The following is an 11397-nucleotide window of genomic DNA, read 5'->3' on the forward strand; positions in this document are numbered from 1 at the left end:
ATAACTAAATCTATATAACTGTTAAATAAACAATTCTTTTTCTTTTCACTAAACTCTGGTATTGAGAGTTATAATTTTGGCGGCGGGCAATTGGGCACCTAACTAAAGAGCCCGTGGGTTTGTTTTCAACTGGAGTAGCCCAGGGGTTCCGTAACAGTACGATGTCATCAGCCTCCGTGTAACAGTCTGGGAAAACATGTGCCATGTTGCACTGGATCATGTTGCACTCTCTCTGTCCTTTTCAAAGCCACATGGAGTTCTCCCTTTCCTTTCCAAGCTGAATGGACTTCTCTTCCCCAAAATGTCTGCTGCCTATTTTAAAGTCCCTGACTGCGTCCTGTGATGCTGTGGGTGTGATGCTGTGGGTGTGGTAACCAGTTCTGACCATTCACAGAACCTTGCGTAGGCTCTGTGTGCTCTTTCCGCACCATTCCATGGTCAAAACCCCTCCTGTCTCCTTGGGGCCTTGGAAGAACCAAAGCCATTTGCATAACTAAGACACTAGCCACTAGCCATAGTTATACAAAGGCATCTTAAAAGCTTCTCCCTTCTCCCCATCCCCCAACCCGCAGGCTCTGGGGACTTTGGGGGACCCCACTCTGTAACAGGTCTGGCGGCAATAAAGCTTGAATTCACTGTGGGAGCCTTAGCCCCATGAAGGAAGTGGAGTGGAGTGATAGTGACAGGGAAGTTTCTGGAGTTGAGGCTCCTCAAGGAGAGGGTTGGGTGCCCAACTGGGGCCCCTCAGGGGTTAGGGGGTCCCCTGGGTCTGTGGGTCTGGAGTAGGCAGCTGCTGTCTGCGAGGGCCCTGATATCTCCCAGCTGAACTTCTCATTTCACACACACACACGCAGACACCCATGGTGGGACGCCCCACAGGGCAGAACTGCCCCATGAGCTCCTCTTGGTAAAGTCATACTGACCCAACTACCTGCCCTTGGAGGCCCTGGAGTATGTTTCGTCAGGTCGGGCTGACTGAGGACACAGCTGCTTACCCCTCAGCCAGGTTAAGAGAAAAAGGAAAAGCTGGTGTTCATGCTGCCTGTCATCTACCAGACCCAATAAGCAGAGACAGGGACTGAACCTTTATGGGCGCTTCATCCAGATGGTGGACAGTTTGAGAAGATAGTGGGTTTGTGCCCTAACAGATTATCTTAAATTCCATTTTAAACCGACCCTTTTTATAAGGAGAAGAAAAATGTAGGTAAGGGGTTTGGAATTCAGGGAAAAAGTTAATCAGATAAAAGCTGCAGCATTCTTTTATCTGTGCTCTGGGCTTTGGTCTTTATCTGTGTCCTGGGCGTGGGTGGTTGTCTCACCCTGAGTACAATAGCTCAGATACCATCTTGATTGCTTGCAGTCCTCCTGAGGCACAAAGTTGGAACTGCTTATGGTCTCCTGGAGCCAAGGTGGGTCATACCTTCAGTTCCTAGAACAATAGCTTTTTACATGTATTGATTGCTAAGTTTTATTAGCGATTACCTGAAACTAAAGCTTTTCTAACATTTGAGCCCCTCATCATTTCCCCACTGTTGCTTAAAACTGTCATTTCTATGAGATCAGTTTCTTAAGGAAGTGCTCATTTTGCAGTTGAGCATGTATTTTAGCATTAGACCATCTGGTAAGGGGCTTAAGAATACACTTAATTGCAGATTTACATGAGGGGGCACTTTGTAAGCAGCAACAAGCTATGATACTGAAAAAAATAAAAAACAACAACAACAAGTGCCTCTTTGAGATCAGCAATACTAGGCAACCAGGAGGTTAGTTTAGAGAAATCAAGACCAAAGAATCCCTCTCTTTGTTTTATGTTGGATACTACTTCATTTATTTGCCTTATTTTATGCTCTATGAGCTGTGAATTATCAGGTTGAAACAGCAGAGTCCTTTAAATTATTCATATTCATGATTATGTCTTTTTTTCCCTTCCAGCAATCCCACCCTGCCCTTAGTTCATTTCCATGGGTCGTGCATATAAGTTCTTTGGCTTCACCCTTTCCTATATTATTCTTAACTTCCCCCTGTCTATTTTGTACCAACCAATTATGCTTCTCAATCCCTGGATCATTTCCTCATTTCTCCCCTTTCCCCCTCCCAGGTGATAACCCTGCAAATGATCCCCATATCTATGATTCTGTTTCTATTCTGGTTTGCTTAGTTGGATTTTGTTTTTATTTTTTAGATTCAGTTGTTGACAGTTGTGAGCTTGTTGTCATTTTAATGTTCACAGTTTTAATATTCTTATTTTTAAATAAGTCTCTTTAACATGTCCTGTAATAATGGCTTGGTGGTGATGAACTTCTTTAGCTTTACCTTGTCTGGGAAGAACTGTGTTTGCCCTTCCATTCTAAATGATAGTTTTGCTGGATCGAGTAATCTTGGTTGTAAGTCCTTGCTTTTCATCATTTTGAATACTTCTTGCCACTCCCTTCCTGCCTGCAAAGTTTCTTTTGAGAAATCATCTGATAGTCTTATAGGCACCCCTTTGTAGGTAACTCTCCGCTTTTCTCTTGCTACTTTTAATGTTCTCTGTATCTTGAACCTTTGGCATTTTAATGAGGATGTGTCTTGGTCTGATCCTCTTTGGGCCTATCTTGTTTGGGACTCTGTGCTTCCTGGACTTGTATGTCTATTTCTTTCGCCAAATTTGGAAAGTTTTCCTTCATTATTTCTTCACATAAGCTTTCGATTTCTTGCTCTTCCTCTTCTCCTTCTGGCACCCGTATGATTTGGATGTTGGCATGTTTAAAGTTGTCCCAGAGGTTCCTAAGCCTCTTCTCATTTTTATCAATTGTTTCCTCATTCTGTACCTAGTTGACTGTTTTTTTCTTCCTTATATTGCAAGTCATTGATTTGAATCCTGGTTTCCTTCCCTTCACCATTTGTTTGGTGTGGATTTTCCTTTGTTACACTTAGCATAGCCTTCACTCCTTTCCTTATGCATTTGCCATAATTCAGCATATCTGTCAAGCCTGTGAGCAGCTTTATTACCAGTGTTTTGAACTCTACATCTGTTAGGTTGACTATCTCCTCGTCGATTAGTTCTCCCACTGGAACTTTGATCCGTTCCCTCTTTTGGGCCATACTTCTCTGTCTCCTCATTCTGACAGGCTCCTGTGTTTGTTTGCCTCTGTGTCTTGGCTGTTGCACCTATTACGTTGTAAGGGGCAGAGCCTTAGGTATTCGTCAATATGGGCGACCTGTTTCGCCACGCTGTGGCGCTGTATGTGGGGGAGGGGTCTGAGAGGGAACAATGCCACTTGTTCAGCCCTCGCCCCTTTTCCAGGCACTTCTCCCACTTCCCATATGGGACTGGCGCCTCTGTAGCTGTTGCCCTGAACGTCGTTCCCAGAGTAGGTTGGTCTGCAGATGCTCTAGAACCCTGGGGACCCTTTAAACAAACAGACTCTACTGAGAGACTGGCAGTTTCTTCCTCCGCCCCAACCCCCACTGGTTTTCACAGTCAGAAGCAATGAGGCTTTATTTTCCCAGGTGCTGGAATCATGAGCTGTGCAATTTGGTCTGGTGCTGAGAGTGCTCTCCAGGTGTCCCTCCCTACTATTTAAAATGTGGGACTATGCTTTCTGCCTGTCACTGCCACCGCTGGTGCTGCTGCCACTGCCACGCAGAGTCCTCTCCACCCAGGCTCTGCCCCTCCTACCTGTCTGGGTGAGTATTTCTTCTCTATATCTTTGTTTGTTGGACTTCCATGAAGCTTGACTTTCTGGAACTTATGGTTGTCCCTAGTTTTGAGGTAGTAGTTGTATTCCTTCTTAGTTGTGAAGGAAGACGCATTTTTTTTCTTCCATTTTTTATTGTTGCTCTATTAAAGTCCCATCTTTCCCCTATTGCTCTCCCCTGCCCCACCCACCTACTTCCTCTCTCACAGTCAATGCCCACCTGTTGGCCATGTCCATGGGTCATTTACATTAGTTCCTTGACTAGACCCTTCCCCTTTGTTCACCCCTTCTCCCCCAACCCCCGCCCTTCTGGTCACTGTCAGTCTGTTCCTTGTTTCCATGCCTCTGGTTCTATTTTACTCATTTGTTTTGTTCATTAGGTTCCTTTATTAGGTGAGGTCTTATGGTATTTATCTTTCATCACCTGGCTTATTTCACTAAGTATAATACTTTCCAGTTCCATCCATGTTGTCACAAAAGGCAGGAGTTCCTTCTTTCTTTCTGCTGAATAGAATTCCATCATGTAAATATACCACAGTTTTTTGATCCACTCAGCCACTGATGGGCAATTAGGCTGTTTCCAAATGCTGTTACAATAGCATTTGACTATTGTAAATAGTACTGCTCTGAATATAGGAGTGCATAGGTTCTTCTGAATTGGTGTTTCAGGATTCTTCGGGTATAATCCTAGCAGTGGAATCGCTAGATCAAAAGGAAGTTTCATTTTTAGTTTTTTGAGGAAATTCCATACTGTTTTCACAGTGGCTGTACCAGTCTGCAGTCCCACCAACAGTGCACTAGGCATCCCTTTTATCCACATCCTGGAAAACACTTGTTGTTTGTTGATTTGTTAATGATAGCCATTCTGACCCTTGTGAGGTGGTATCTCGTTGTGGTTTTAATGTGCATTTCTTTGATGGCAAGTGATGTTGAGCATTTATGCCTATGGGCCCTCTATATATCCTCCTTGGAGAAGTACCTGCTCAGGTTCTTTGCCCATTTTTTAATTGGATTGCCTGTCTCCTGGTGTTGAGTCCTGTAAGTTCTTTATATATTTTGTAGATCAAACCTCTGTCTGAGGTATCATTGGCAAATATGTTTTCCCAAATAGTAGGTTCCTTTTTTATCTTGCTGATGCTTTCTTTTGCTGAGCAGTAACTTTTTAGTATGATCTAGTCCCATTTGTTTATTCTTTCCTTTATCCCTTGCCTTGGGAGATATATTGGCAAAAATATTTGTGCCGGATATCTTAGATTTTACTGCCTATGTTTTCCTCTATGACTTTTATGGTGTCATGGCTTATATTTAAGTCTTTTATCCATTTTGAGTTTATTCTAGTGTATGGTGTAAGTGGGTGTTCTAGTTTCTTTTTTCTACATGTTCCTGTCCAGTTCTTCCAACACCGTTTGTTGAAGAGGCTATTTTCACTCCATTTTATGCTTCTTCCCCCTTTGTCAAATATTAATTGACCAAAGAGACCTCGGTTTATTTCTGGGCTCTCTATTCTGTTCCATTGATCTATATGTCTGTTCTTATGCCAGTATCAGACTGTTTTGATTACTGTGGCCTTGTAATATAGTTTGATATCAGGTATTGTTATTTCTCCTACTTTGTTCTTCTTTCTCAAGATTGCTAAGGTTATTCAGGGTCATTTTTGGTTCCATATAAATTTTTGAAGTATTTGTTCTAGGTCTGTGAAATATGTCATTGGTATTTTAATAAGGATTGCATTGAATCTATACATGGCTTTGAGTAGTATGGACATTTTAATGTTGATTCTTCCCATCCTTGAACATGGTATATGCTTCCACTTATTTGTGTCTTCCTTCAGTGTTAGGTAGTTTTCTGAGTACAGGTCTTTTACCTCCTTGGTTCAGTTTATTTTCTATGTACTTTATTTTTCTTGTTGCTATAGTAAGTGGGACTTTTTTTTTTTTTTTAGTTTCTATATCTGATCTATCATTTTTGGTGTACAGAAATGCCTTCGATTTCTGAATATTGACTTTGTGCCCTGCTATTTTGCTAAATTCATGTATTAGGTTGAGTAGTTTTTTGGTGGAGCCAATAGGGTATTATATGTACACTATCATGTCATCTGCAAATAATGCCAGATTTACTTCCTCCTTTTCAATTTGGATGCCTTTTATTTCTTTTTCTTGTCTGATCACCGTGGCTAGAACTTCCAAAACTATGTTGAATAGAAGTGGAGAGAGTGGACATCCTTGTCTTGTTCCTGACCTTAGGGGGAAAGCTTTTAGTTTTTGCCCATTGAGTATGATGTTGGTGGCATGTTTTCTGTATATGGTCTTTATCATGTTGAAATATGCACCCTCTATTCCCAGTGTGCTGGGTGTTTTTATCATATATCAGTGATGAACTTTATCAAATGTTTTTTCATCATCTATTGATTTGATCATGTGATTTTTGTCTTTCATTTTGTTTATGTGGTGTATTATGTTTATTGATTTTCAAGTATTAAACCATCTTTGCACCCCTGGGATGAATCACACTTGATTGTGGTATATGATCTTTTTAATGTGTTGCTGGATCCGGTTTGCCAATATTTTGTTGAGGGTTTTAGCATCTATGTTCATCAACGATATTGGCCTGGAGTTTTCTCCCTTTGTTGCTTTTTGACCTGGTTTTGGAATCAGGATAATACTGGCCGCCTAGAAAGAACTGGAAGTCTTCCTTCCTCTTGGATATTTTGGAATAGTTCGAAAAGGATAATAGTTAGTTCTCTAAATGTTTTATAAAATTCACCTGTGAAGCCATCCAGTCTAGGGCTTTTGTGTGCCAGAGTTTTTTTGATTACTGCTTCAATTTCACTAGTTATTGGTTTATTCAGGCTTTCTGCTTTTTTTTATTCAGTTTTTGGAAGATTGTATGTTTCCAGAAATTTTCCATTTCACTCAGGTTGTCAAATTTCTTGTCATGTAGTTGTTCATAATAATTCCTTACAATCCTTTCTATTTCTGTGGTATTGGTTGTGATTTCTCCTTTTTCATTTCTGATTTATTTATTTGGGTCTTCTCTCTATTTTTCTTGATGAATCTGGTTAAAGGCTTGTCAGTTTTGTTTATCTTTTCAAAGAACCAGCTCCTGGTTTTACCGATCCTTTGAATTGTTCTTTTAGTGTCTATGTCATTTACTTCTGCTTTGATCTTGATTATTTCTTTCCCTGCACTTGCTCTGGGCTTTGTTTGTTATTGTTCCTCTAGTTATTGTAGATGTACGGTTAAGTTTAGTTGAGATTCTTCTATTTTTTAATGTAGGCCTGTATTGCTATGAACTTTCCTCTCAGGACTGCCGTCACTGTGTTTCATAGGTTTTGGGCTGTTGTATGTTCATTATCATTTGTTTCCAGAAACTTTGATTTCTTCCTTTATCTCGTCGTTAACCCATTCATTATTTAATAGCATGTTATTTAGTCTCCATGAATTTGAATGTTTTTGGGTTTTTTTTTCCTGGAGATTGGTTTCCAGTTTCAAGCCACTGTGATCTGAGAAGATTCTTGATATAATTTCAATTTTCTTGAATATGTTGAGGCTTGTTTTGTGTCCTAACATGTGGTTTATCTCTGGAAATGTTCCACATGCATTTGAAAAGAATGTGTATTTTTCTTCTTTGGGGTGAAAGGTTCTGTATATGTTAATTAAATCCATTTGATCTAGAGTGTTGTTCAGTACCACAATATCCTTGGTGTTTCTTTGCTTGGAATATCTGTCCATTGTTTACAATGGGGTTTTAAAGTCCCCTACTATAAGTATGTTGCTGTCGATATCCTTCTTGAAATCTTCCAAGATTTTTCACATATATTTGGGTGCTCTTATGTTGGGTGCAAATATGTTTACAAGGGTTACATCTTCTTGATGGATTGTTCTCTTAAGTATTATGAAATGTCCTTCTTTGTCTCTTCTTATGCCCTTTGTTGTGAAATCTGTTTTGTCTGATATAAGTATTGCTAACCCAGCTTTTTTTTTCATGTCTGTTTGCTTGAAATATTTTTTTCTATCTCTTCATTTTCAGTCTGTGTAGATCTTTTGTTCTGAGGTGGGATCTCTTGTAGTCAGCATATATGTGAGTCATGCTTTGTAATCCATTCAGCTACCCTATGTCTTTTGATTGGTGCTTTTAATCCATTTACATTTAAGGTTATTATTGATAGATACTTATTTGTTGCTATTTTTTCCCTTTGTACCTGTATTCCTCTCTGTCTTTCTCTGTTTATTCATCTTCTTAAAGCAGACCCTTTAGCATCTATCGCAATGCTGGGTTGGTGGAGGTGTATTCTTTTAGCCTTTTTTTTTTTTTTTTTGGTCTGGGAAACTCCTTATTTCCCCTTACATTTTGAATAAGAGCCTTGCTGGGTAGAGTAGTCTTGAGTGTAGGCCTTTGTTTTTCAATGCTTGGAATATTTTTTGCCATTCCTTTCTTGCCTGTAGTGTTTCTGTTCGGAAATCTGATGATAGGCTCATCAGAGTTCCCTTCTATGTTATTAGCTGTTTCTCTTTTGCTGCTTTTATGATTCTCTCTTTGTCTTTGAGTTTTGCCATTTTAATTATGATGTGTCTTGGAGTGGGTATGTTTGGGTTCATCTTCTCTGGGACTCTGTGCTTCCTGGACTTGCATGACATTTTCCTCTCATCAAGTTAGGGAAGTTTTCTGTCATTACTTTTTCAATCAGGTTTTCTATCCCTTGCTCCTCTTCTTCTCTTTCTAGTATTCCTATGATACGGATATTATTATGTTTCATGTTGTCCTGTAGCTCTCTTAATTCGTTTTCATTCTTTTTCAGTCTTTTTTTCATTTTGTTTCACTGTCTGCGAATCTTTTTCTACGTTGCCCTCCAGCTCACTGAGCCAAACTTCCGCTTCATCTAGCCTGCTTTTGTTTCCTTCTACTGTGTTCTTCAGTTCAGAAATTTTATTCTTGATTTCTTCCTGGCTCTTGTTGATCGTTTTCATGTCCTTTTTAATGCTTTTTAGTTCTCAGTAAGTTCCTTCTAGCTTCCCTGGAGTTCTTCATAGTTCACCTTGGGTTCTTTGAGTTTTCTTTGAGCTTGCTGAGCTCATTGAGCTTCCCTATAGTCATTATTTTGAATTCCATGTCTGATAGTTTGCTTACCTCTATTTCATTTAGCACTCTTTCTGGGGATTCTTCCTTTCCTTATGATGAAGCATTGTTTCTTTTTCTTTCCATTTTTTTGTGACTCTTTTTGTTTGTTTCTGCTTCTTAAATAGATCTCATTTGACTTCCGGTCTTTGTGTTGTGACCTTCTGTGGTAGGAGACCTGTGGGATTCAGTGGTGCTTTCTCCTTGATCTACTGAACTTTATGCTCTTGGGATGCCCTATATGCTGTTTATTTGGGCTGTCTGGTAGTACTTGGGTTTTAGTTGTTGTGTTGCTCTTTGGTGGGTCCTTCCCTCCAGCTAGCTGACTAAGAGTCACTCCTCCCACCATATCTTTTATACTGTTATAGAGGTGCACTTTCTTTACTTCCTGGATATGCCCCTGGTGGCATCAGATTGTGTCCCAGTCTGGGCCTAGGCAGCCTGTTTGTGTCTACCAGAGATCTACTGCCTTTGTCTGTCTCCTTTAGTTGTTAATCTATGCAATCTGTGATCAGCCATCAGGCTTAAGTACCGATTGTGGGGCAGATTAACCTCTGAAGGTGGGGCTATTCCTTCCCCGCAGGCTGACACCACTTGGATGGGAGTGGTCTGCCTGCATTATGGGGTATGAGTCAGCACTGGGACCCAGTTGGCTGCTCCCTCAGTTCTCTCCTCAAAGGCACTGCTCCAAATTCTCAAGTGTCTCTAGTCCACTCTGCCCTCCTTCTGCTGGAGCCCAGGGTAAGTAGGTGCCAATATATTTTCGTACATGGTCCATTTAAGAGCTCTTTGTCTCCAGCTATTTCTTTCAACTGCAAAAACCCCATGGCTTTTTGCTTTTCACAGCTGGGTGTTATTTTACTTTCCACTCTGTCACTGTGGCTCAGAAGCCTAGCTGGCTGGGGTTTTAGACTCCACCCTTCTCAGTGGTCCCTTTAGCTACCACTTCTGGGAGCCCAGCCAGCACTCTCATGTCTGTGCAATTAAGTTGTAATTCCAGACTGGTCTTGGGAGAAGGTTAGTGTAGCTTCCACTTAACTCCTCTACCATCTTGGATCTCCCTCCATGATAATGTTTTAAAAGGAAGTTCAGTATTCCCTCACTTATCGCAGGTATTACATTCTAGACACCCCTGCGATCGGTGAAAATCTGCGAATTAGGAACCTTACATTTGTTTTAGTATTTATATATATTTTAAGGTTTTATAAACCCTTCCCACACACTTATAACCGTTCCCAGTCCCTTATTAACCTTTTCCACACTTTTATAAACACTACTTATGCTCTTAAACATATTCTACACTCCTAAATCTATGTAACTTTAACAACATACATCACAGCACCACAATCTCCCACGGTATAGCGAAAAATCCGCAGTAAATAATTAAATATAATATTTTTAAAAATCCCGCAATATAGTGAGGCTGCAATAAGTAAATCGCGATATAGAGAGGGACTACTGTATACCATCTATAGCAGCATGATTCTCTAATACTGCTTCTCTAACTTGTCCTAGTTCTTGACTAATGGCAGTGATGGCTTGTGATGTGGCATTCAAAGCTTTTGCCATAGCACGGGCCAGTCTAGTTATTTCTACATTCAAACAGGTTACCATGGCTGGCATTACAAATATAGTCAAAGACACATACTCAGTGGGGCTAAAAAAGTGTAAATCACTGTTACAATCAGGTGCAAGAGAGTTCCCTTTAAGTCCAGGTGGGATGGGGCTTCTGAGGCATAAACACTGTCAGTCTTCCCAGAGAGCATGGTCCCCCAGAACTGTTTGCTGGAACATAGGAATAAGCAGTTCTTCCAGATATTAGAAACCATCCTGCAGGCCATTTAACATGAGCAAAAGCATAAGATACATTTAGGGGTGGTGGTCCAGTTCATCTTCACATCTGCTAAAAGCACAAAAGAATTTGTAGTACAGTTGTCAAAAGTTGCACACTCTCTAGCTGGGGCTACATTAGTGACTGTAAAGGAAAACATTTCCCTGTCCTTTAAAGTTGCCATGGGTCTCCAATTATAAATATCAGAGTAGATCATTTTATTACTGATATGCTCAAACACAGTATAATTTTGAAGGCTTTCCAAGGGAGTACAAACACTACAAGACATTAAGTGAAAGCTTGTTCAACATAAGTTCCTCCTGCAATACAAAAGTCAGAAACATTTAGAACATATTTTGTTAAATATACCCAAACACTTTCATCTTGTTTGAAAGGGAAAGTTGTTCATTACATGGAATTAAAAAAAAAATAATGAAAAGAATATAAGTCATTGTTTTCAAAAAATGACTTTCGGGTCTTCTTGAGGCTCGGTGGTCCATTGCTCCTTCAGTGCTTTCTTTTTTTTTTTTTTTTTTAAGTATATTTTATTGATTATGTTGTTACAGTAGTTCTAACTTTCCCCCCCTTTGCTTCCCTCTGCCCAGTATCCCCCTTCCCTCCAGCAATCTCACCCCCCTTAGTTCATGTCCATGGGTCGTGCATATAAGTTCTTTGGCTTCACCCTTTCCTATATTATTCTTAACATCCCCTTGTCTATTTTGTACCAACCAATTATGCTTCTTAATCCCTGCACTGTTTCCCCACCTATCC

The 11397-nt window shown here is 40.2% G+C and overlaps 1 pseudogene; it reads right to left on the bottom strand.

Moving 5' to 3' along the window:
* Positions 1–10250: 10250 nt before the first annotated feature.
* On the bottom strand, positions 10251–11016 carry LOC150002997 (uncharacterized; annotated as a pseudogene).
* Positions 11017–11397: the final 381 nt, after the last annotated feature.

The sequence above is a fragment of the Furipterus horrens genome, unplaced genomic scaffold, assembly GCF_987537825.1.
Source record: "Furipterus horrens unplaced genomic scaffold, mFurHor1.1.pri manual_scaffold_8, whole genome shotgun sequence".
Lineage (NCBI taxonomy): Eukaryota > Metazoa > Chordata > Mammalia > Chiroptera > Furipteridae > Furipterus > Furipterus horrens.